At 38.1% G+C, this 27,103-nt stretch overlaps 1 protein-coding gene across 2 annotated transcripts in view; it reads right to left on the reverse strand.

Annotated features, from left to right (window-relative positions):
* FSIP1 (fibrous sheath interacting protein 1) overlaps positions 1 to 27,103 on the reverse strand; it is a 162,332-nt gene that overhangs the window by 85,240 nt on the left and 49,989 nt on the right. The window lies entirely within an intron of this gene.

Below are 27,103 nucleotides of genomic sequence, written 5' to 3' on the forward strand. Positions count from 1 at the left end.
ATTATTCTTAAGATCTCTATCACTTTTGTTTTGGAAAACCTCAATACTTGACACAATTCTGGATTACATATGGTCTAAGAGTAAAGAAAAGAAACGATTTTATCAGCCATCTGTGGCTGTCTCTCTAATGAGGTGTGGATTTGCTGAACACGGCTTATCTGAAAAAAAATTGTTATCCAAAAGATGAGTTTTCCCATTGATCTTTTTCTTCTACAACATTCTTCTAAAGACAGAGTAATTTTAAAAGAACAAGAAGGGCTTCTAATGCAATTTCACTGCACCTGTCCATCATCCAGAATTTGGTTAGGTCCCACGATACAGTCCAGACACTCTCCATGTCTTCTGTATATTTACATGTGAGATCATTTCAATTAAATGGTAAACTGTCACTAAGCTATGATTTTCAAGTTTAACTCAAATCTTTGCTGACATAATTAGCTAAAAACATCAGCAAAAATAAAAACCATCCAGCTAATAAAACTAATTTCAAATAAGGAATTTGGAGCAGAATAATTCTAGTGACCATAAAACAAAGCCAAAAACATTATCCTATGAAGGACAACAATATGCTATGGAATTCACCACTTATATTCTAAAGGGATTCTCTAGGAAACCCCAACACTCAGGCAATCCACGATTGACACCCAATCTCCACTGGCAAGAAAGAACATACATACAGGACGAGGTGACCGCTAGGTGGCACCTCCACACCGTTTCTTTCATCTTGAAACCTTATTTTCTCCTTTACTATGGCTTTCCCAAAATATCAGCAGTACAAAATTCAAAACACAGGTACCTCACTTTAACAAAGAAAACAAAATACAAACAAATTTAGAAAACATATTTTTAATTGAAAATGCTTCCTGTAACTTTCTACATATATGCTTGGTATATAGTCATCCAAGAATAGCTCACCACGCTGTAACTATAAATTGATATTCTGTCTCCCTCGCTCTTTGGCAATGTATCATTCCAGTATTACGATATAGAATTGGGACGAATTTATTTTCATTCTTTTTTGTCATAAATATCTTCTAAATGCACATAACAGGAATCCTTTCTGCCCCTCCCCATATAAGGTGATTAATATATAATGCTGTGTCTAACTGAAAAAAAAATAAATGGTCACCTCTAATACTTGTAGAATCCCAGCTGATGATAGTAAATGTCAAGTAACCCTGCAGACAGGGCAGAGTGTATATAATTTCTTCATTCATTTTAAATAAACAGTGTTGAGGTTTTTAAAGATTTTTTAAAACAGGTCTAGACTATGACCTTGCAGCATTCACAATTAGCAAATTTCCCATGATTTGAATGGCATAATTAGATTGAAAAGGAAAGTCTGAATAATGGGCATTTTGTTTATTTGGAATTTTTAAATTTGTTCTGTTTGTTGTTGGCATGAGGCAAGCAGTTCTGCCTACTTATTTCTATTTATTTGCATAATATGACCTCAGTTTCAGATGGCTACCAATAAGCTGGGTCCCAAGTAAAATTTAAAAGTGTGTGTGGTTTCTCCTTGGCAACCTCAGCCTCTCCTTTGCCTCCCCAACCTGTGTCTTTCCCTTCGTTTCAGCCTCTTGCTCAACAACACCTCTTGTTTTTGACACTCGATGCCCTTTCTCCTCCCTAAACCACCAAAGCAAGGGTCTAGAATCAGCCATTTCCACTCTAAGGCAAATACGTGCTGGTCACTTGGCAGAGTTGGTCCCTCCATCTCATGTGGTCCCCTAACACTTTGTTACCTGCCTCTATTTTAGCCCTTAATACCTCACATTGTAACCGTCTACATGAGGGTCTCCTCCACCAGGCTAAAAGTCTGTCAAGAAAGAAGACCAGGTCTTAACCTGTATCCCCAGAACCTACTATGGTGTTTGTAAATGGTAAGCCCTCAAGAGATGCTTGTTTAATGAATGCATCCCCTTGCCTTGCCTTTACATTTTAAGCCTCTTCTCTAACTGTGGAAAGAAAGCCTTTCCCTCCATTTAATGCGGGAGTTCTTAGAGTTCAAGAACAACATTTTACGTACATGTATATGAGCATTTTTCAAGGGAAGAGGTTCATAGCTTTCATTAAATTCTTAAAGGGGTCTCTAACCCCCCAAATTTGGAACCAAACCATGCTAAAGAACTTCAGGTATGAGGAATCAGAAAGGAGGTGTGTTATTGGGCAAAGAGGCCTTCCAAGCACCCCCAGAACCATTTCAGTAGGCAGCTACCTACTCTGCTTATAGGTAATGTCTCCTGAATACAAAGTAGACAGACCAGTCCCTACTAAGAAAACCAGACCAGTTTGTTCCAAGCTTGTTGCAACTATATGTATTCACAAAATAAGCACTTTAAAGAAACCACAACTATAGGCAGAACATAATGATTAGAATATATATATAGCAAACCCTCTCATTGTAAAGAAAAAGCCATACTTAGTTCAAGTTATCATATTTACAATAATAAAAAGATTAGTTACCTAAATGTCCAAATAAGTGGTGTAAGTCACCAAAGTCCTCCAAGAGAAAATATTTGGAGTAAATGGAGAATCACTTGGGTGGATTATTATTTTATGTCTACTTTCTTCTTCCAGGATGGGTTTTCTTAAGTCATTCATTTCTCATGTTGAAAATATATTCTTCCATTCTTCCTTTAACCAACATGAAACCTTCGGCCAAAACCAGCCTTACAGGTAGGAGGCTAGTACCTATGTATTAGGCTTTCAGAGTTGGATTCAGGTGGTTTAGAGTGGAATTTTTCTGACGAATTACAAAATTCTGCCTTGGCCCAGTCTAAGAGATCCTTGAGGAAGTTAGTCGTGTGCAAAGGGCACAATTTAATGTCAGCTGAGATTTGAATGGACTCACGGAAAAGGCCTTTTTCCAACAGGGCACAAGGCTGCCCTATTTTCTGCCACGCTCAAATCCAAACCTCAGAAGAACTTACCACAGCATGGGGACAAAGGTGCATGCTCACCAGCAGAGGAGGAAAAGGCACCATAGAGCCAGACGACAAGCAAGAGAAGAGTTACCCAAAGCCCACCGCCACTTACCCCAGGCCTCTTCCGGCCAGACCACAGCCCCTGAACCTACCTGCCTCTGGATGAGAAAGAGGGATGAAGTCGAGAGAAAGAGACAGGAGGAGGGACCAGGCCAGGCCTCTTCATTTCAAAGTCATTCCCACACAACTCCAGCCAGTGGAAGAAAGAAGGAGAAAACAGCATACATTCACACGTGAAAGCTTCATCCCTAGAAAATGTGGCCCAGTCAGGGTTTTGAAGTAGAACAACATTCCTCCTCTGTGGGAATGGAGTATCTTTCCCTAGATTGTTAGATGGAGCAGGGAAGAGGCCTTGAGGACAAATCTATCTAGGTTGATTTCAGAGGTACTTGGGAAGGTTCTATTCCTGCCAAAGACTTAGTCTCCACATTTATTCTTCATTTCACAAAGTTAATAGGGTTTACCATTGCCAGTCATAGGGTGGGTATCTGGTGTATTCATTCCAAAAAGAATGAATAAGACATAGTCTCTGTCCACAGCCTCACGGGAAAAACAGACACGTGGAGGAGAAAGATTCATAAAGGATATGACATTTGAATAAGCCTTTAAGCATAAGAAAGTAAGAAACAGGGGCAAAAATAACTTGTGCAAAGACTCAGTGGCTTGAAGAAGCTTTATATGTTTGGGGAACAGCAACTAGTTCATAGTGGTGGGTGCACTGGGCAAATTTGGAACTACCGCAATCGATGGGATGGAAGAGAGGCTCTGACGAGGGGGTAAAGGCCCGTACATACCCAGCCAAGAGATCTGGATTTTACCCTAAAGGTTACAGGGGCATTATAAGATGTTAAGTAGGACAGTGACCTATCATATTTGCATTCTAGAAAGATCACTCTTGTAGCAGTGTGGAAATGGACTGGGGAGACTGGCTGCAGGAGGGCCAGTCAATGTGGTGAGGCAGAGAAGAAGGATTTGGAAGACAATGATGAGGAAGAATCTCCTGATATGACTCCCTTCATAACTGTGGGGTAAAAAATATGGTTCCTGTCTCTTATTTTTCCAACTCATCGTTTTTGGAGACCCCAAAATTATTAGCAGCAATTCTAGTATCTCCCTCTAGAAGCTACTCCCCATGCCTACTCCATGTTCAAAAACTTTGTCATCTGTGCTGCTTCCAAATACCAGGCCAAAAGGGAATGGAAAGTCTGATCTGTCACGATGGTCCATATTTCTAGCTGCCGTGTCTCCTGGTAAAGCCACAGAGTTGTCCACTACTGCCATGAACCCTGGCGTTCCAAATCCCTGCACAGATTACAGCAGTGCCTCACACTTAGGACCCCAGAGGACTGCTGTTTACTGTCACTCACATACTCTGACAAAGGACCAGTGCTGTGCCAGGGACCCAGGCTCAATCACTAGAACCTCCCCCATGAGCATCCAAAGGCCCTAATGTTAAGCCTGGGTCACCAGTTCAACTTCCTCCTTCCTCCATGGTGAGTTTCCCTTTAGGCCCCCTGAAATTCTTTCCTTCCAAGGGAACTCAGCTGGGACAACATCAATCCGTCAGAGAGGTTCTGGTAGAAATGAGCCAAAAAAGAGAAAGGGGTTAGAGTCCTGTTCCCCTTGCTCCCAGGAGGTTCACTGGCTCCCGTGCCAGCAATCAGCAGTGCATACGAAAGAGGATTAGCAGTGTTAACTTTGTCTGGCCACGAATTTTCTGTCACTATTCCCCCAGAATAGTGGTTACTTATTTGTCTTACATTTGCATAATTAATACGGTCCAGTCAAGTGTTTAGGAAAGGATGGCTTTCCATGTCCAACTAAAGAGCAAGGTGCCTGGACATTTCACTCAATTTAAAAAAGGAAAGAGAAGAGAAGGGGAGGGGAGGGGAGGGGGAAGAAAGGGGGAGGAGAAGAGGAGAGGGGAGAGAAGAGAAGAGGAGAAGTGAAGTGCCTAGCCTTGGTGACAAGGTAGATGGTGATAAAACTGCCCCTGCTCTGAGTCCCATCAACAGGGCAGCACCTACATATAGGATGCCTTTGGGCAAACTGGAAAAGGTGCCCCTCAATGGAAAAAACCCCTGAAGAGCTTGGCCAGTGACTAGAGCCTTTTGTGTAAAGAGAAATCTTCCCTTCCTCCAGATGAACTCAGCGACATGCCAGTGAGCACAACTCAGCAAACGGAGCACAGAGGATTTCAGCCCCTTCTCGTCCCTCTGGACAATGCACAAGGACCCAGTAGCCCCCCTGAGACTGCCATGGCAGAATGTTCTTTTTCTTTTTTTTTTTTTTTTTTTTTTTATTTATTTTATTTTTCCCCCCAAAGCCCCAGTGGATAGTTGTATGTCGTAGCTGCACATCCTTCTAGTTGCTGTATGCGGGACTCGGCCTCAGGATGAACGGAGAAGTGGTGCCTCGATGCGCACCCGGGATCCGAACCCGGGCCACCAGCATCGCAGCGCACACACTTAACCACCAAGCCACAGGGCCGGCCCTTCTTTTTCAAGAAGTTAAATTCCAAGATGAGTCTCTGACCTTGGCAAATTAAGGTACTTTCCACCCAGTCTCATCTATTAAAGAGGAGAAGTCCCAATGAGGTAAGATAAGACGGCAGGAGGGATTTGACGGGGGCACAGTTTTTTCACGGGGGGAGAGGAGGCACCAGACTGGAAGTTGAGATGTCTCTCAACTGATGTGGTTCTTACCTAGCTCTACTCTGAAAAGAGAAGATCTCTGTCTTTCTCTCACCTACTCTGAATAGCCAGTTCTCAGGGGGATAGTCATCAGACTACCTTCTTTACAATTCTATAAAGAGGCTTAAAATTCTGCGGTATATATACATTTTTAAGTATAATTGTTTTAAGGCGCTAGAATATCATTTACTTGCCAAAGAATGAAAAAATACAATTTTTTATTGTATGCTGTCAGTAAAATGTAAAATTTTGCAGAAGGCTCATAAATGGCTCTCTTTGAGTGCTACATGATGATTTTCTACAAAGTCTAATAAAAATACAAATAAAGAATGGGGACAGGAAAAACTAATTTCATCAGGAACTTTGCAAGTGTGTAAGCTTAACAGTGGGAGGACCTGCAGTCAACAAGCAGCATAAAGTGAGAGGAAAGAGCCCCCAAAGGGAGACGAGACTTTCGTTCTAACACCAGCTGTGCTACTGACTAACTGTGTGGCCTTCAGCAACCACCTCATATTAATCCCTAAATTACCCATGTTGAGGTAATTTAACACCAAACAAGACAGTTTATGTGGGAAATGCTTTGCAACCATAAACTTCATTCAACTGTTATTATAATTATGTCCCTACAAATTGTGCTCATTACTTCACATCCAAAATCTACCTAAGCCTTGAACACCATTTTAAAAATTTTAAAAGGACATTATAAAGTTTTGAATTACACTCTGGCTAGAAGAAAATACAGAGCTCTTTAGGAAAAAAATAATGCATCATCCACATCTTCAACTCCACGTCCTAAATAAAGGGTTTAATCCCATCACATAACACAGCAAAGCCTGTTATCCTATAAAAGGAAAGTACTAAACCCTCAATTTAAGGACTAGTTAACAACGATTAAAGTAAGGACACTTATAATTTAGTGTATAAGAATGTATACTGAGATATAATTAGTGTCTGTAAATTAAAGAAGGGTGGATTAGGCTAATTCACAGGATGCTGTTGGAGAGAAGATCCTGGGTAAAAAAAGGAAAGAAAGAAAAGAAAAGAAAAAGAATGATCCTTGTGTTTGCACAGCAGCTAAGCAGCTTACTGTTCCTCTAATGGATCTGAATGGAAAGAAAGGGGAGGTGGCGCCCTCTCCATCACATCAGCCCACATTATGCCTGCTTGGCACTGCAGCCCTCAACATGGGTACAAGCAGAAGGGGCTGGGCTTTGTGCCCTCCGCTCATTTCCCAGCTTAATTTATATGGTAATTAGAGCTCTGCTGCCAGAAGGGAGAGCATCTGCCAAAAGTAAAGTCCTCACAATAACAAAACTGACATATGCTGTGATATCGCCAAAGTGCTGACTAAGAAATTTCTTTTATCTCCTTTTGAAGCCATAAAGTACTATTCATGTTATTACTAGCTGGGAATTTTTAAGTCTTGCACTGACAGCAATTATTTAACACATGCACAAAACAATAGAGTTTCACACCACTTAATAAACCTTTGAGCTCTGTGACTTCCAATGCTCTCACTGGCTGGATTTTATGGTCTAGTAGCTCCTGAACAGTCAAGTATACAAGCCACAAAAACAGTATAAAAATGACTTGAAACAACCTTTCTTTGTGCCCTTGCAGATCTATTAAATGAATGAGGCAAGCTCCATGATCACGGGCTAATTAAAAGACTTGTCTGCCCACTTTACTCTCCATGCTTAACCGCTACAATAAATCTCTGCAAAAGAATCAAGCTGAGTGCAAAGCTGTTGACCTATCCCTACATCTAATTTTTTCAAACATCTGCCAGAGTAAGATTTAAGCATTTTAACAATCTATTTCAGGTAGAACTGTATTATTACCTTTATCAGGGAAAAGAATTCATTCAAATATTTGAATATCAACTCTGCTAAGTCTGAAATAGCATGGTACATACAAAGAAAAAGAAAATCAAAAGTATTGCCTTCCAATATCATCTAAGTGAGGAGCTATGATCACAGAATGATGATAGAGGCCATATAAGTTTAAAGAATAGGTTACAGACAGGTCTCCTAAGTCCCATGTCTTGGTGCCCTTACCTGTAACAACAGAGGTAATGATGATTATGCCACCTACTTGCAAGGTTGTCATGAAGATCAAATCAAACCACAGGGACAAGCACTTTGCAATCTATGACACACTATAAAAATAAAGGGAATGACTATGCTCTGCAAATGACAGTGAGAGATCTTTCTGTTTTTCACTCCAATTCAAGGATTTTTAGATGTAGCCATCTTGATCACTGAGGCCTTCTGACCTCACTCCATCTACTATGAGTTCTCACTGGGAGTTCCCTAACCCACTGTCAGCAATACAGAAGTTAGAATATGCAAGTTTTAAGAATTATGAAATTCGTCTAAATGGAATATATGGTTAAAAATGGATGGCTATAGATAAGGAGAGCAGAATAGTGGTTACCAGAGGAAAAGGGGGTGGGGGGAGGGTGAAAGCAGTAAAGGGGCACATGCATATGGTGACAGATAAAAACTAGACTATTGGTGGTGAACACGAGGCAGTCTATACAGAAACTGAAATATAATAATGTACATGTGAAATTTACACAGCGTTAAAAGCCACTATGACCTCAAAATAAAATTACAAAATTTTTAAATGGAGGGCTAAAAAACACCAAGCATTATAAAACAAAATAAGCTTTAAAAAGATCCAAATTATATACACAAAATTCTCAATAACTGTATAAGTTCATGACTTTATACATATTTATGTGCAAAGTTTGAATTACACTACGACCCATTTTTCAAAGGCACTTTTAGTCAACACATTAAAGAGTTAAAAATATACCTAACGTGAGTTAGGTACCACAGAAAAATCATAACGGGGCCGGCCCCGTGGCTTAGTGGTTAAGTGCGTGCACTCCGCTGCTGGTGGCCCGGGTTCGGATCCCGGGCGCGCACGGACGCATCACTTCTCCGGCCATGCTGAGGTCGAGTCCCACATACAGCAACTAGAAGGATGTGCAACTATGACATACAACTATCTACTGGGGCTTTGAGGGGAAAAATAAATAAATAAAATTAAAAAAAAAAAAAGAAAAATCATAACGAATTGTATAATCTCTCTTACTTAATCCATTTATTCTCCCATAAATTGGTAACAAAGATGCACTGTCAGTGGGGTTTATATTTTCCCAGCATACAGATTCACAGAACCATAGGGTTTCAGAGAGCTTTGTCTTGCTTTTGTGTAGGCTGTGCTTTTCTAATATTTGCATACACCAGCATGTTACCCATTTTCTCAGACTGCAAGTAATAGCCATGCCATGCCCACTATTTTGACAAGGGTCTGGCTGCCTACCTGGAGTTAGTCCTTGACGTCTACTTCAGGATATATTGCTGGTCACCGCCTGTGGTTTTCTCAGCCAGCCTGCCCTCCACAGTTGCCATTCCCCATCTGTATCCTTGTGGCATCCAGTACCCAACTGTTCCTCCTCTGCTTGTCTCACTCCGCTCCTTCTGAATAACTCAAGCTCTACCTGTAAAGTTTTCTTTCCTGTTTGTCAAAGTATCAAATGTCACCTCATATACTTTATCCTTCAAAATCTTTAAATTATTGTTTATACACTCCCACTAGTTATATATTTATTTGTCTTCTGTCCCCCCATATTATTTTAAATTTTAAGACATGAATTGAATATATTACTATATTTCATAGTCAAACTTAATATTACCATGTTACTATCATACCCAAAAGTATTACAGTGGGTAAAAACACCACTCAGTGGGTAGACTGTCACACTACGGAAAGCTCTATTTTTTAACAGGTATTTCAAATCTTTGTTTTCCCCTCAGCTTTATTGAGATATAATTGACGCATAACATTGTGTAGGTTTAAGGTGTACAAGTTTAAGGTGTTGATTTGTTAAGTTCATAAGTCATAAGTCGCAAAATGATTACCACCATAGCATCAGCCACCACCTGCATCCCATCACATTCTTCCCATTTCTTATTTGTGGTGAGCACATTCAACATTCAAGTATATGATACAGTATTGGGTAGCAGGTATTTCAAATCTTAATACACTGTTAAGAGTTCACTGACTGTTGGATATTGCTTGAGTAACTGTATCAGAAAATTTTCGGGGGCCAGCCTGGTGGTGTAGTGGTTAAGTTCACACACTCTGCTTTGGCAGCCCAGGATTCACGGGTTCGGACACCTACAGGCCGCTCATCAAGCCACACTGTGGTGGCATCCCACGTACAAAATAGAGGAAGACTGGCATAGACGTTAACTCAGGGATCATCTTCCTCATCAAAAAAAAAAAAAAAAAATTCTGAAGGATAATCTTAGACCACTGATATTGATTATCTGTGTTTTCATATAATGTAGGAATAGAGTAAATAAAAATAAAAACAGTGAGTTTGCTAATTCTCCATTGTTAAAATTAAATTAAAATATTAAAAGCAGACTCCCTTAAGAAAAGAAATTACATTCTTCTATGTTTTTACTTGTCACTGCTTATCTAAACCATAGATCCAAAGAAATGTAGCTAAGAAGAGATTAGCAGCAAACTTCAAAGCTAGTAACATGCACTTTAGCAAAAACATAATTAGATGGTGATTTCCTTGACATTACTTACTCAAAACATACTCTAGAAATGATGCAGGGCTTAGACATGAAAGGATACAAATACTTTTGATGGATCACTTCAAGAAACACAAAGCAAGTTGCAACAGCCAACACATATTTCTCACAAATGACTCCATATGATAATAAGTTAGAAAAACAGCACCTTGCAAATTTTTTTAATACTGGAAAACAGTGAGTAGAATTAACATTTTGGAAACAGTTAAATCTGTAACGTATATGACAAAGAGCATACGTTCTAAATATATAAAGATAACTTTTCAAAAAAAGAAAAGAAAAACACCTTAATAAAAAAATAATAAAGATACAAATAGGCAGTTCACCAAAGAAGAAATACAAACTGCCAATAAACATTTAAAACAAGTCCAGGGCCGGCCTCATGGCTTAGCGGTTAAGTGCGGGTGCTCCGCTGCTGGCGGCCTGGGTTGGGATCCCAGGCGCGCACCGATGCACTGCTTCTCCGGCCATGCTGAGGCCGCGTCCCACATACAGCAACTAGAAGGACGTGCAATTATGACGTACAACTATCTACTGGGGCTTTGGGGAAAAATAAATAAATAAATATAATTAAAAAAATAAAAATAAAAATAAATAAAACAAGTCCAAATTCAGTGGTAACCAAATAACGCAAATTAAAGCAACAATACCATTTTTAAACTATCAGATTGGCAAACATTTTTAAATGATAACACTATTGACATAGATATAGCACTCTGGAACGTTGTTCGGGCAATTGTAAATTAAATATCATCTTTGGAGGGGAATTTGGCAACATATAGCCAAATTCTTTACACATGAACTCTGCCTCAGCAGTTCCACTTAGGAATTTACCCTAAGAAAATAATTCAACAAATGCATAGACAAGGATGCTCACTGCATCTTGGTTTATAATAACAAAAATAATGAACATAACTAGAAATAAACAAATAGACAACTGGCCCAATATACACACTCATATATTAGCACACTATTTAAAATGATGAGGTGGTATATACTTTATTAACATAGGAATTTGCCCATAATGTATTGCTAAATGAAAGAGCAGGCTATAAAATGTATGTAGAGTATGATCCCAGTTTTATAAAAAGACAAAGAAACAAGAGGAGGGGAGGTGGTGTGTAGGTTTTAGCGGGAGGTGTGAGTATGCGGGGAGCATGTTAATAGGAAAAATGTCAGGCAGGATAATGGCCAAGGGTTAACTACAGTTGTATTACAGGTCACCTTTCCAAGAGGTGACATTATGGGTGATTTTTCCTTTCTTCTTTATATTTTTCAGCTTGCCTGAATTCTCTAAAAAGCCATTTTCACTATGAAAATAAATGTAAACCATAACCAGGTTTGCACAATTACTTCATAATTAGAGAAATCTTTCAACAAATTCTCCTTCCTTATCTTCATTTCTACGTCGGCACCGAAGAATCCTTAGTCTTTACAAAGTGTGTCTCTAGGTATACCAAAAAAACTAAAATTTCTTGTATGTCTGCCGAGACACTTGAAAAATGTTCTCTAGTCCTTCCAGTGGGAGGCACTTCAGTGGAGGTGGGACCTGAAACATCCGACTGTTACTACTAGTAAATAGAGTGTGAGGCTGCTTGACCAAAAAGAAAATCAAGAGTCAGATACCCTTTGGAATACCTCATTCACTAAATGAACTGAGATAAATAACAATCACATTAGCAAACAATGCCCAAAGAAAGACTGTTGAGATATTCTAACTTCAGGAATCAAACACAAACCAAGTTGATATCAAGATCAATAGCTATGAAAAGGAAGTAATAAAGCCTTCCCTGTGTTCCCCAATTTGTCATCTCTCATCTTTTCCCAGCTTAAGGAAGGAAAAAGCCTGTAAAAGCAGAATGGTAGAACAATTTAAGTAAATTCTCACCATTTTAGATAGACATTGTGAATAATTCTAAAAAGACATAAATATTTTCCTACTTCTTAATATACTCAAGAGGTGAAATTGAGAGGATTCTGTTTCCAAGATTACACATGTGGTTTCAATAAATCTTTTATTTCAGTTTTCACTTCTTGGCCATCTCTTTTTAGATCATATCTAACAACCCAGGTCAGACCCACTTTAAAAATATAGTTGGACACTTTCCGAGGGACCTTTTTCCTCACACTGTTAGATTCTCCTAGAAATTTACTAATGCCTATTTCTTTTACAACCCTAGAAAGTTAGAATTTTGGTAACAATTTTTACCTTTTTTTTTTAATAAACCAATGTATCTGTACAGCACATAAATCACTTTGTTCTTCTCTATAACTGCCTTCTCCAATACAGTAGCCACTAGCCACACGTAGCTACTGAGCACCTAAAATGGGGCTAGATCAGATCACGATGTGCTATAAGTGTAAAATACACACTGGATTTCAAAACTTAATACGAAAAAATATTTATAATATTTCATTAATAATTTTATATTGATTACATATTAAAACAATAACATTTTGTATATATTGGGTCAAATAAAATTTCACCTGTTTCTTTCTACCTTTTTAAAGTGACTGTTAGAAGACCTAAAGCTACATATGTGGTTTGCGTTGCATTTCTTTGGACAGTGCTGGTCTAGAATGTTAGTCCATCATTTCAGGATTCTTATTCATCTCTATAACTCCGCAAACACTCAACGTTCTCTTCAAATTATGGGTCTTCACCAGTGGCATTTTGCAGCAGATTTGTTCCCTCCACCACATTCTGCAAAAATGCTTATCACTAATTACTCGTTTCCCCCCAAAATGAGTTCTGTGTTTACTGAAAGCTCCCAGGCTACTTTAATCTGAGCACTCTGCGCTCCTCGTCATCAATGTTCTCCCTCTCCATGTCTTGCCCTCTGGGCCACATACACTTCAGCCATGGGGAGAGGTTACAGTCTGCTTCCACTGCCTGAAGGTATAACTTTCAGTATGAGGTTCAAACTCAACCCCACAAGGTAGACACATTGAAATGCCATGGCAATTCCCCAGCAAAACTCACAATGCCCCCAGTGCACTAGCATGAAATGTTTACCATTTTATACCTGACTGGAAGCAGGCTACTGTCTCAGTTAGGATTGCTTTCATAAAAGAAACCATGTGACCTGCCTGACATAGCCAAGGTTGGTTTGTTTTTCTAACTTAAGAAATAGGTCAGAGGTAAGCAGACAAGGGGTGAGGCGGTTATTGTTGTTGGGTGAGTGTTACTAAGCACCACTCTCCTTGCCCTCTTTGCAAATCTCAATCTCCACCACTGGAAGAGCTTTTTAAATTAGAAACATAGCTTTTTTAATACCTCACAAGTGTTAAGGTCCATGTGATGCCAAGTTGAGACTAGGAGAGCTGTGTGGATGCTGTGCTGGCAGCTGGGAGCACTCACTCACTAAGTGACTCGCTCCCAAACAAGAGCCCTGCAGAAAGCCTGGTCCAAGTTCTTGCATCAGCAAAATTCAAGTTTCTAAAATGTCATGTATCTTTGTGTTATTAGCATAAAGTCAGAATTTATAGGATTAGTCCATAAATGCTACTGATCTTGCTTACTGTTCCCTAAAATGGCCCAAGCTTTCCCATATCTGGCCTTTTTCCTCAAAGTATCATCTTTCTTTAACACCCACCCTCATCTACACAAGGCGAGGCCTTACTCAGTCCACAAAATTCAACTTAGATTTTGTATTTTCCACAAAGCCTTTCTGGATCCCTCCACTATACTCAGCCACTAATTTGAACAAATATAGCACTTTCTTTGCACTTCTCTTATGTCACTTGTTTTACTCTGCCTTATATTATCATATTTGTTTACTAGTCCTATCCTCTCCCACTAGATCAAAAGCTTGACTCCATACCCCACCTTTAAAAAAGAGTTTTATACATATCAAACACACAGAAATTTGTTTACATTTAGTTAAATCTGGATTTGCTTTTTCTACGTGACAGAACAATTTAAACTAATCTTGCAACATCGACTGGCATGGTTTTTAAAATCTGATCATGAATTATGACCCTCAAAATAATAATTAGCTCATTGCTTTCAATTTGGAGGTCCACAGAAAACTATTACAAATATCTGAATGGATGGCTTTGAGCAGGGAAGAAAGATTGCCCATGGGTAGCTACACAAGGCATTCACTATTCCACTTTGCAGCCCACTGGCCCCACACAAATTCAGCAGCAGAATCCAGTAAAGCAAAGTTTCTTGAGCTTCTACAGAGGATGAACAGATTTCCTGAGCTAAAAATTGGGACACAGGATTTTTGTGTCATTGCCAGGTGAGTTCCCATTTAAAACTGAGCTTTGAGTGTCAAGAAGTCTTAGAATAATTGGGACATTTCAATGGTTGGTGACCAGAGCAACTGGAACCATAGCTGTCTTTAAAAATTGAAGCTGTGTGATTATAACATCTACATCTGCTTTTGATTCCAATATGAGCTTAATTTATGCCTAGAATCATCTCAAAGACATAATAATGGTTTGTTCCTGATGGGTAGTGCACACACAGAAAACTGCGGAGAAAGAGCTTTGGCTTTTAGTAGATTGTGCTATGTAAAATTGCCCAACACCTGATCATTTTTTGACCAATGAAAAGAGCAATTATATATGGTTCAAACTAATATTTTTAAACTCTAGTATTTCATACTATTTTAAAATTATATTCTAGAAATTTTTGATTTGTAACAAAAAAACATAATCCTTAAAGCAGTGAAAAATAGATCAGGAATTAAGAGAATGAAAAGACAAGCCACAGAAGAAAATCTGGAAAACACATATCTGATAATGGACTTGTATCCAAAATATACAAAGAACTTTTAAAACTCAACAATAAGAAAACAAACAATTCAATTTCAAAATAGGCAAAAGATCTGAAGGGACACCTCACTAAAGAAAATACACATATGGCAAATAAGTATATAAAAGATGCTCAACATCATACGTCATTAGGCAATTGCAAACTAAAACAACGAGATACCATGACACACCTATTAGAATGGAAGCACTGACAATACCAAATGTTGGCAAGGAAGTGGAGCAACAGGAACTCGCATTCATTGCTGGTAGGAATGCAATGGTGCATTTACTTTGGAAGACAGTTTGGCAAGTTCTTACAAAGTTAAACATAGGTTACCACAGGATCCAAAAATCATGCTCCTAGGTATTTACCCAAATAAGTTGAAAACCTACGCCCAAATGTTTGTAGCAGCTTTATTCATAATTGCCCAAACTTGGAAGCAAACAAGATATGCTTTAGTAGATGAATGTAGTACATCTATACAATGGAATATTTTTCAGTGATAAAAAGAAATGGGCTATTGAGCCACAAACAGACATGAATAAATCTTAAATATACATTGCTAAGTGAAAGAAACCAATCTGAAAATTCTACATACTGTATGATTCTAACTATATGACATTCTGAAAACTATGAAGACAGTAAAAAGAGCAATGGTTGCAAGGGATTCATGGTGAGGAAGAGAGGGATGAACAGGTGGAGCATGGGATTTTTAGGGCAACGAAAATATGATTCTGCATGATATTGTAATGATGGGTACATGTCATACATTTGTCAAAACCCATAGAATGTACAACACAAAGAGTGAACCCTAATGTAAGTGATGGATTTTAGTTAATAATAATGTATCAATGTTGGCTTATCAATTGTAACAAATGTACCACACTAATGCAAAATGTTAAAAATAGGGGAAATGGGGCGGGGTAAGTGGTGAGAGAGTATATGGGAATTCTCTGTACTTTTTGCTCAATTTTTTCTGTAACCCTAAAACTGCTCAAAAAATAATCTACTAATTTTTTTAAAGGCTACATATCCTATGATTCCAAGTATATAACATTCTGGAAAAGTCAAAACTATAGAGAAAAGATCAGTGGTTGCTAGGGGTGCAGAGGGAAAGGAGGAGGAATGAATAGGTAGAACACAGGATTTTTAGGGAGTGAAACTATTCTGCATGATACCATAATGGTAGAAACATGACATGCATTTGTTAAAATCTATAGAACTGTACAAAACAAAGAGTGAACCCTAATGTAGAATATGGACATTAGTTAATAACAATGTATCAATACTGGTTCATCAATTGTAGCAAATGTACCAAACTAATGCAAGATGTTAATAATAGGGGTAACTTGGATGCATATATGAGAACTCTGTACTTTCTGTGCAATATTTCTATAAACCTATAACTGTTCCAAAAAATAAAGTCTATTTTAAAATTTTTAAATTTATCAGGGAGTACACTTCTTTATTAAATCTGGTATGTGTTCCAATTAAGAAACTGTTCAACGTAAAAAGTTCGAGTAATAAGAGCTAACGCTTTAAAAAGCTATAGTTAAGAAAGGCAGATAAACAGTTGGAAAAAATCCATCTTACTGGGCAAAAATAACAGAGATGTATTCTTGCACGTGCAGGTTGTATATGATAATATGTTTCTTTTTCTTTCTTCTGCCCTAGGGTTCAGAGGCTGATGTACTGTTCTAGAAAAGCTATGTAACAACTTTTCTCTGGCTGATTTGAAAATACTAATCCTATTTTCACTAGAGGGACGATGTAAAGCTTTAGAAAAGTTACAGAAAAATGAGGGGGAAAATAAGTGTAAGTGCCAGAATCCTGTACAGGGATCAAGGAAGTTCTAACTCCAAGAATTTCCACTTTCATTATACTTTCATTTCTACGAATTTTAATCAGTTCCATTTCAAATCTTCCTTTGCTGTACTCTCAAAAGCCCCTTTTATTTCCTTAAGTATATTAAGCAGACTTACTTTACATTCTGAAATAGACCAAACCAAACTGAAGTCTATATGGAACTGATTCTAGTGCATGTTTTCTATTAACTCTTGTTTATGGTGGCTTATTTCCTTATGTGTTTGGGGAGGGAGGAGTTTTTTATTGTGAATTCATAGTCTGTAAATTTTATTTGTGGGTGTTCTTTAAGACCTAGATTTAAATTGTATTCTTCCAGAGAGATGTCCCCTTCCTTCTACCAAGATCCAGGAGTATGCCAACCTAAGACAACTTTCAACTACACATTCAACTGGAGGTTGTTCAGGCCCTACAAGCAGTGTGAACTCAGACCCAAAACCTACCTTCATACAGGCTTGTAGTTAGAAATTCTCCTGGGAGACTTTTTTTTTCCATTCTACCCACAACAAAAGCAAAGATAGATAGATAGATAGACAGACAGACAGATAATCTACCATTCCCTCTCTACAGCAAGTTTTTCCTAGTTCATCCACTGAGGTTTTAACTATTTGGTCTACCAACTCTATGTGGAAGTTCTGACTGGACCTCCTCATCTTCAGGCTCTGTCTCCTGAGCCCCCTCCACATGGCCTGGTAAAACCCAGGCTTTAGGCCACCGGAGATCAACAGATAACTTAGAGACAAATGCAGGCTCCAGTGGTCACTTACCCCTCCTGATTCATACTATCTTGTCATTTCTGTCCTCCAATGAATTCCCTTTTCTGCCACCTCAGTAATGCTTTAAAAATTACTTTTAAAAAATATATTTTGGGGCTGGCCTGGTGGCATAGTGGTTAAGTTTGTGTGCTCCGCATCAGTGGCCCAGGGTTCATGGGTTCGGATCCCAGGCTTGGACCTACACACCACTTATCAAGCCATACTGTGGCAGCGTCCCATATAAAGTAGAGGAAGATGGGCATGGATGTTAGCCCAGGGCCAGTCTTCCTCAGCCAAAAGAGGAGGATTGGCAACGGATGTTAGCTCAGAGTTAATCTTCCTCACACAAAAAAAGTACATTTTATGCAACATATCTAGATTTGCTTTACTAAGAGGGGTTTCTCGGGCCGGCCCCGTGGCTTAGCGGTTAAGTGCGCCCGCTCTGCTTCTGGCGGCCTGGGCTTAGATCCCGGGCGCGCACCGACACACGGCTTGTCCAGCCATGCTGCTGAGGCGGCATCCCACATACAGCAACTAGAAGGATGTGCAACAATGACATACAACTATCTACTGGTGCTTTGGGGAGGAAAAGGGGAAAAAAAAAAAAGGAGGAGGATTGGCAATAGATGTTAGCTCAGGGCCGGTCTTCCTCAGCAAAAAGTGCAGGATGGGTATGGATTTTAGCTCAGGGCTGATCTTCCTCACAAAAAAAAAAAAAGAGGAGTATCTCTAAACATCTAGTCTGCCATATAGCTAGAAGTAGAACTCTCCTACTCAGAGACTCAGCACGGGGCCAGCTGCATGGCGATGTTTTCTCTTATCTCTAAGTATGAATCTTATATAATTCATAATCCCAAGCAATATTTTTAGTTTGTTTCAGCTTTTTCCAACCTCCTTTCATGGCCATGGAAACCTCACACTGGCCCCAGTTCCACACAGTGAATCTGGTTCTGGTCCCGGCCTCACATAGATCACTTTGACCTCACATCGGTCAAACTTCTAGCTTCAGATCCGCTAAGTTTTGTGTTTCTATTGCATTTCTGCTCCATGGAGATATACATCTTGCTTTATTATTACACTATGTCTTCTTAAATTTTCTATAAAGTTGAAGCCAAGGTAGTATAAACTTAGGTAAATACATAATCTTGACCAAAAATCAAGATTAAGCTATTTTTTTTAAATGGAATTTTCAGGTAGAATTTTATGGGCATTTTTTTGAAGGATCATACATGTTTCCTCCTAAAACACTAGCATCTAGTGTCAGTGACCAATGGTATCATGTTAATTAGACAGGATGCTGGGAACAAGAATTTAATAGATAAAGGTAATTTCTGAGCCCAGTCAACCAGAAATGAAGGCCTCTGTAGTTCCCTATAATATAGAAGAACCAAAGAGCTGGAAACCAAAGGCCAGGGTAGAAGCCAGTGACATCACGACACCACTACCTAGGAGGGACACGAGTCCGGGAGACACGAGGTGAAGATAAAGGGGAGGAGGGACACGGGTCCGGGAGACATGAGGTGAAGGCAAAGGGAAGGAGGGACACAAGTCCGGGAGACACGAGGTGAAGGCAAAGGGGAGGAGGGACATGGGTCCGGGAGACACAGGGTGAAGGCAAAGGGGAGAAGGGACACAGATCCGGGAGACACGGGGTGAAGGTAAAGGGAGAGGACAGCCACATCTCGGTGACTGAGATCCAGGAGGTAGGTTGCTCAGAACCATGGGCTCAACATCACAGATCAGGAACGGGTCTGCACTCAGTGCTCCTCAAACAGTGGCCTACAGCCAGTGTCGGTCCTCAGAATGTTTCTTACAGGTCTGCCACGCAACAAGGAGCTCCGCCAGAATCTAAATCAACTATGTCACCAAGCAAGCTTTTCTTGATGAAGTAAAAAGTGCATGGACTTACATTCTCGTAAAAGTTCCCTACCCCCACCAGTAACAAACAGTTCTCTGACCATTTACGTTGAAATCACTGCTTTAGATAATCCCAGCTTTGGCCAGAGGTAGCCTTACATGGTCATAGGAAGTAGATCTAGGATCTGAAGGTCTGTAAAAAAACTAGCTGTAGCTGGTTAAGAAAATAGTGAAAGGATTAAAGACTACATATGAATACTAATAACATCTCCATTAGGAATCCATCATCTCCACTGGGAATAAATTCAAGAATTTATTATACTAAAAGAATGACACTAAAAACGACCTTAGGTGTTGGAGAAAAAATTAAATAGTATTACCACCTCATGTTAACATCCAAATAACAGGCTTAATTTCAACCTCTGAAACTGTCATAATTTTTAATTATTTTTGCATTCTAATTTTATGTCAATCCTGGTTAAATGTGTTGTGTATGTGTGTGTCTGTAACATATTATAATTTTTTACAATACTCATTTTACTTTATATAATCATATGTAATTATATCCTTCAGTGAGACATTATTTGCTTATTTCTTGCAGTACGTACATGCACTTGTTCCACGTAACAACACCCATGGCACATGGCCTTAACTTATTTTGAAAAATAATTCAGAAAGCAAAAGGTGAGTTATGCTAAAACCTAACTAGCCTTATTATCTATTTCTAGAGATTCTGCTCAACAATAAAGCTTTAAGGAAAAACAGGTAATATTATAAAACAAAGTTGCCATCAAAATTTTCATTTTTAAGATGACTTTCAAGATATGGCACATTATCTACACAAAATACCCACACCTTCTATAACAATATCAAGTCTGCATTATCATAATACATGTGAAGAATCATAATCCAGAAGAAAATATCCTCAATAATTTTTAAAATGTTTTATATAGGCAGAATACAAGGTATATTTATAACATCTCTTGTTCCAAAATGTATTTGAAACTGAAATCTACTAATGTATTTTATAAACGGATTAAAAATGATAGTTGAAACAAAATAAGGTAATGAAAAAACATCCAATTATCCTTAACATTTTATTCCCAAAACAATATAGCTAATTGTGTTTTCAATTTATCCTATACCATATTCAAACATTATACAAAGCTGATAACTGAATAAACTAGCTCATTTATTCATTCCAGAATAATTCCTGAACGCCAGCCATGTACCTATAACTGCTACATACTATTTCTCAACCATTAAATGATACTATTCAGTTGCAAGAAGTTTTGTCAAGATTTCTGCATCAGATTGTGTAGAAATATATAAGTGCTTCTGACAATTTTATGTTCTATTTACTTGTTTCAAAATGTTTCTTTGCCTATGATTATGAGAACAAATTTTTTAAGGTTTGTTTAACTGTTAACATGCAAATCCCACTCTCAAAATTTCACAGCCAAATATTGTGCATCGTTATGGCACACACCCGCCATTACCTGCAGAAGGAAAAGTAAAGGTTGTAAACTCTATAAAAATACCAATTTCATGTGTCAATGTTATCATTTCATCCATCTTTCTAAAAGCTGTTACAAATGAAAAAAAAGATTAAATAATTTCTACAGTTCTGAACAATGTTGCCACAGAGAGAATATAACTGCTTTTCCAACTCAGGCCTTAGGTAATGTGCGAATACCAAAGCACACTACTTAGTCTTCCAGCTTAACCACAAACATGTCAGGTTTGTTTGGCATTCTGTTGAATTTGGAAAAGATGTGTAAACAGTCGGTAACAGCTAAAAGGTTTTAGAATGAAGTCCATGTTCGTGGGTGGCCCCAAATCTTAGCTGAAAATTGGCTGAACTATGCAGGTATGACTTAGAGAGGTTGGATTTAATGAAAAGCTCACAGGTTGAAGTGTCAAAAGAATTGGGAATTGGCCCAAGTCTACCGCTAAGTAATTGTGAGTCTTTGAAAAATCATTTAGCCATTCAAGACTCTGGTTTCTAATCCAGGGAACTGGCCCACGTGACCTCTAAGGACCCTTCAGCTCTCACATTCTATAATTCTGATCCTATGGCATGTTTAGCAACTGAAGGTAAACCCTCCATCCATTCACCGAGCAGAAGAAACCCTCCAGTCTTCTGATTGGGGTCCATGTATTCTTATACTAGGTTAAATGGCAGGAGCATGTCGAAATAAGAATCAGAACACAAGGATTTATCATCCTTTGTGAACCACATTCTTATCCACAATGCTCAGCAACAAGGCTTAGAGTGCTAAACATTTTGATGCAATAATGACAATGCAGTTCACCAAACAAGGCCCAGCTCAGTGGTTTCCAGGAAACCGAAAAGGGAAAGAATGTGGGAAGAAATAGTAGACTTCAAATGATGGAAAAAATGAAGGAAGTTCAAACTGAGAATCAAAAAGAGACACAACAGAAACTTAAAAAGTGTGGTCAATGCATTTAGAATGATTGGAACCGTGGAAAGCTCTTCCTAACAATACTAACAAAACATCTTTGAGAATATTTTATCATTAACAGAGTCCATGAGATGAAATCAGATTGATGATTCTTCCTTGCAAAATGCAAAACCTAAAATTGAATTCTTTTGATTTATGAAAGTTAGAATTATAGTGCAACTTCATTAAAGGCATTTTTACCTAATTCTAGAAGTTAAAGATGTTCTTTATTTAAAAAACAAAATTCCCCTCAGTCTTATTATCACAATGGAACACTCAATACCTCAGAAAAATTAGACCAAACATGAATTATTGTTATTATTTATTTAAATTACTCAATAAGTCCATCTTTATGTTAAAGGGTTAAAATGTACATAAATAAAACAATGAAATAATAAAATTGCCTCAATTATGACTCCCCTTTCTTGAGGCATAAAGGCAATTTAATAGAAAGTGGAAAATAATAAAGCCAAGCTATTAACATTTATATTCTATTTCCCTTCAGATTGTTGTCAGTATACGTACTTGCACATTACATATAGTTGATACTTACAATCTATCTAGAATTTTTATTTTTATGTTTTGTATCACCCATTTCCAACTAAAAGTTCTTCACTGACAAAATCCATATACTTGCCATTTTTATTATCCTACCATAGTATTAAATGGGTTAAGATTACATAAATCTCAACTCTAGCTGTGTGATCTTGGGCAGGTCTCCTAACCTCTCTGTGCTCCAGTTCCTTGATCTGTAGAATGGGGATAGTTTTCATTAATACCTACGTTAGAGGCTGTTATGAAGATTAAATTATTTATATATAAAGTGCTTCGAACAGGGTCTGGCACATCTTAAGTGCTATATAAATGTTGATTATTAGTATTGTTGTTATTAACATTTTTAATACATAAGCTTGTTTTTATGATAAGGAAGGCAAGAATATAGTATAGAGGGTGAAATTGAAGGCGGAGGGGTAAGCCTTGGAGAAGAATCAAGATGCTCTTTTTCTGACTCAGGATGAAAGGAGAGAAGGATGCCTAGAAAGGCAGATTTAGAGATGAAGAGAAGGTGAAAGAGGTCATGTCTGAATGTCCTCTATTTACTCTGTAAATTAGAGATCAAGTCATATTGTCAGAATGAGACAGTAGATTGGGGATGGGGTCTTGAAGCAGGGTGGGAAAGGACTGGAATAGACCTTGCGAGGATGAGAAAAAAGCAATGATGAACAGTGAAGACAGCCCAGCTGAGGTTGGAGACCCTAGCTATGAAACAGAGCCAGTCAGCAAGGCTTGGCCTCTTCCCTGACAGCCCTCAGCAATCCACCAAAAATGGAGACAATGGGTAGTGAGTTGAGGCAGGGGTGAGGAGAGGCTGAGGAGAGGCTGGGCAATTGCAGTGCACGATCAAGGAGGCAAGGGAATTGTGGTACCTATGAAACCATAACTAAAATTAAAAAAGAAACAAATGTAATGTGTATACCTCAGATATCAGCTGGGACCCCTTAGCCCTTCTTTGAGCTGGTTTCATAACTTACTGTGTATATATATACACATAATAGAATACCATCCTGCTATCAAAAGAATGAGGTAGATCTATGTATCTTGGAAAGATGTCTATGATATATTATTAAGGAAAAAGAGCTTGTTGCATAAGAAGTGAGCAGTATGATTCCATTTTTATATGAAAAAAAAGTCATAGAAAAATCCTGGAACAATATATAGCAAATGCTTAACAGTGATTACTTTTAGTGGGGATGGGGATGGATGGGGAGGTGAAAAAATGAAATTCACTTTTTATAACATATATGATTTAAAGGGAAAAGTATGTTGGGATTATGGATGATTTTTATATTATTTCTCATAATTTTCTCTATAGCTCAACTTTCCATAATATACATATGTTGCATTTGTAAACAAAATTAATGTTTAAAAATATGGAAAGCATTGATGCGTACAAAAGATCCCTACTTATTGTCTCTCAATAAGTGGTCTTTATGCATTTAGAAAAATAGAGTCATTACAAGGAATAATGTTCAGCCTTACCAGTGATTAAAATCATATTAAAACAAGCTTTGCACTACATACATTTATCAGACCAGCAAAAACAATGATAAATGTGATATAATTATATGTTAGTGGGAGTGGTGTGGAGATGGGGACAGCAATATTTGAACATTTTTTGGTAACTTTTTAAATTGTTTTTTTTCCCCCTGGAAAGCAACTGGTCAATGGTTACAGTGACAGCTATAACATTATTTATATTTTTGACCTGCATAATTCCACTTTTAGGAATATTTCCAAAGAAATAACACCCAAGGAAAATGAAACCAAACCAACCAAGAAACAACTTAAGTCTTCTCAAATACTTTAATACTTCCAAAAGTAACTTTCAGTAGAAGATCTAAACCAATTAATACTAAATTAGGAAACATACAAACTGAGCTTTAGATACTATAAATAACGTCATCTCTCACCAAAAATAAGTATGCCAAGAATCACAGGCAAAAGGACAAAGGTCATCTAGCCCTATTCCCTTGATTTTAAAGTAACAAAACCAACTCTCTAAGAGATTAAGTGACTTATTCAAGGTAACAGAGAAGGCTACTGACAATATTGAAACAAGAACTCAGGTCTCCAGATTCCCAATCCACAAAGTACCTAGAAGTCTATGAGGTAAAACGGGCTTTACAGAGTCTGAAGTAGACACAGTATCTTCCCTCAAAAGTACACACAGTATACAATATGATCCATAGGATATTATGAAACACTAAGCAATTAAAACAAAAAGACAATACAGATAATATTCATGTGCCTTTACTGACCAGACACCAATTTCTGAAAGTGTTGACTATAAAACACAAAATTGTGAAATTATCATTTATATGAGAGATTCCAAATATTTTGCCCATGAATATTACTGATTATAACAAATTTATCACACTTTAATTAACAAAAAGCAACATTAATCATTAAAAGAAAAGCAAATAAGTGCCAGAAAAGCAGTATAGCACACTCATTAAAAGCTAACCATTTGAATCCTCTCTCTTCCACTTACTAGCTATATAACCTAGAGGAATTACTCAACCTCTCCATGCTTCCATTTCATTTATAAAATGAGGATAGTAGTGTTTACTTCATAGAGGGGTTGTAAAGATTAGATAAGTTAATAAATTGTAAAGTACTTGGAACAGTGCCTGGCACAATAATTGCTCTTCTCTACTTATATATTATTCTTTTCCACTTACATAGCAACCAACTCTTGATGTTTATCTTATCTCTTCAAGTCTAGCCAACCTTCATATGACACTGGAATAAAATATAAGATTTCCTAAAAGACCCAGGTTTTGAGTCAAAAATTAAATAATGATAAAGACATGATAGAAAAGAATAGATACACATCCAAGGCATATGGTAAGTGGTCAGAAATCAGGAGAATTGAATCATGGAGAATGACAGGCTTTGTCTACCTTGAATTGGCAGGTGTGAGGTGAGAAGCGCCAATAGTTTTCAAAACCAGTCAAACCACAAACATTTTATTGACCACATCAGGTTGGCAATGCCCCATCACCACCACCATAACTATTGGCCACGAGCCCCTTTACACTTCCTAACCATTCCTACTTCTTTTACTTCTTCCCCATATCAACAGACTCAAGGAGAAAAAATCCCTCAGAAAATAAAAACAGAGTTCTCCTTGAAATATAATCCTCATTAAATTTCCAAGAAAAATAAACAAAAACAAATTATAAAGAGAAGCACAATGCATTTACTCCCTTTAGATCTGTTGCCTGACTCTCATTAGGCAGACCTAGGTATCCTTTAGGCTCTGAGTCAGTGCTGCTGTCCACGGCTGGCAAATGTAAGAGCAGTTCAGCTGGATGCAGTCATGAGGGGTGAAGACTCTCCAGCGGGATGGCTGCACACTCTTGCAGGGCTCTGAGGAGACTGGAATTCAGTCAGAATCACTTACCTGATGCTTACTCCCATGGAGCAGCATATAAAATGGAATCATGAGAGAAGAGAGTGACCAGGTTACAAGTGGCTAGACAGGAGGTGCCAATGCTGAGAGAACGGTGATACAAGTAGGGACAAAAAAGGGAAGATTTTCAAAGAGTCATAAGGAACTGTGGTAAGGTATGGCAACAATTTAGACACACTGGTTAAAACTCAATGAGGCTTGAAGATCACCCAAGATAACAGGATTTAGTAGAAGACAGAAAGTAGGTGGCACTGGCAATTATGACAGGATCAGCCCTGGGAGAGAGGATGTAGGGAGAATCACAAGTTCAGCCTTGTCATGTTTAACCTTAGGGAAAAGCCAAATATCCAGTTGGAAACATCCTGTGAGTAGCTGGAAAATCATATTATTATAGAGCATTTCTCATACATTCAGAATATCAACCAGCTCACGATTTAGTTGATTTAAGAGCCTTCTCTCATCAGCAATGATATGTCTTTAAATGGCAAGCAATTAAAACATGAAATAGGCTCAAGACGGATTTAGAATGTATTAAAATTAATGAGTAATAATATATTACGAATTCTGAGCAAAAAGTGGGAATATTTAAGCTATAAGTTAGTATATAAAAACGATTTTGTGGAGAACAACTGCCAAATTTTTCCACAAAAAAAAGAACATTTATGTCACCATCAGACACAGAATATTAGGCATGTGGATCATTATTCTGACTTCAGATAGTATTTCACAGGTTTATTATGCTACATAAATTAAGTATACTACTACTTTAAGTTCTATGAATCATATTTTTAGTTTGTATTCAAATTCTTACTGACAAATTCCCAGGTCGGTTTTCTTGCCGGATTTAAAAACAGTCATAAGAGTCAAAGGAAACTGGAAGCTTTTTTTAATACAATCATTGGCTACAATGAAACTTTAAATAAAAAAAGACTAGGGGCCGGCCCCGTGGCTTAGCGGTTAAGTGCACACTCTCTGCTGCTGGTGGCCCAGGTTCGGATCCCGGGCGCGCACCAATGTACCACTTCTCCAGCCATGCTGAGGCCGCGTCCCACATACAGCAACTAGAAGGATGTGCAACTATGACATACAACTATCTAGTGGGGCCTTGGGGAGAAAAAGGGGA

This window comes from Ceratotherium simum, chromosome 3 (assembly GCF_057802395.1).
Source record: "Ceratotherium simum simum isolate JZ-2026a chromosome 3, ASM5780239v1, whole genome shotgun sequence".
Taxonomy (NCBI): Eukaryota; Metazoa; Chordata; class Mammalia; order Perissodactyla; family Rhinocerotidae; genus Ceratotherium; species Ceratotherium simum.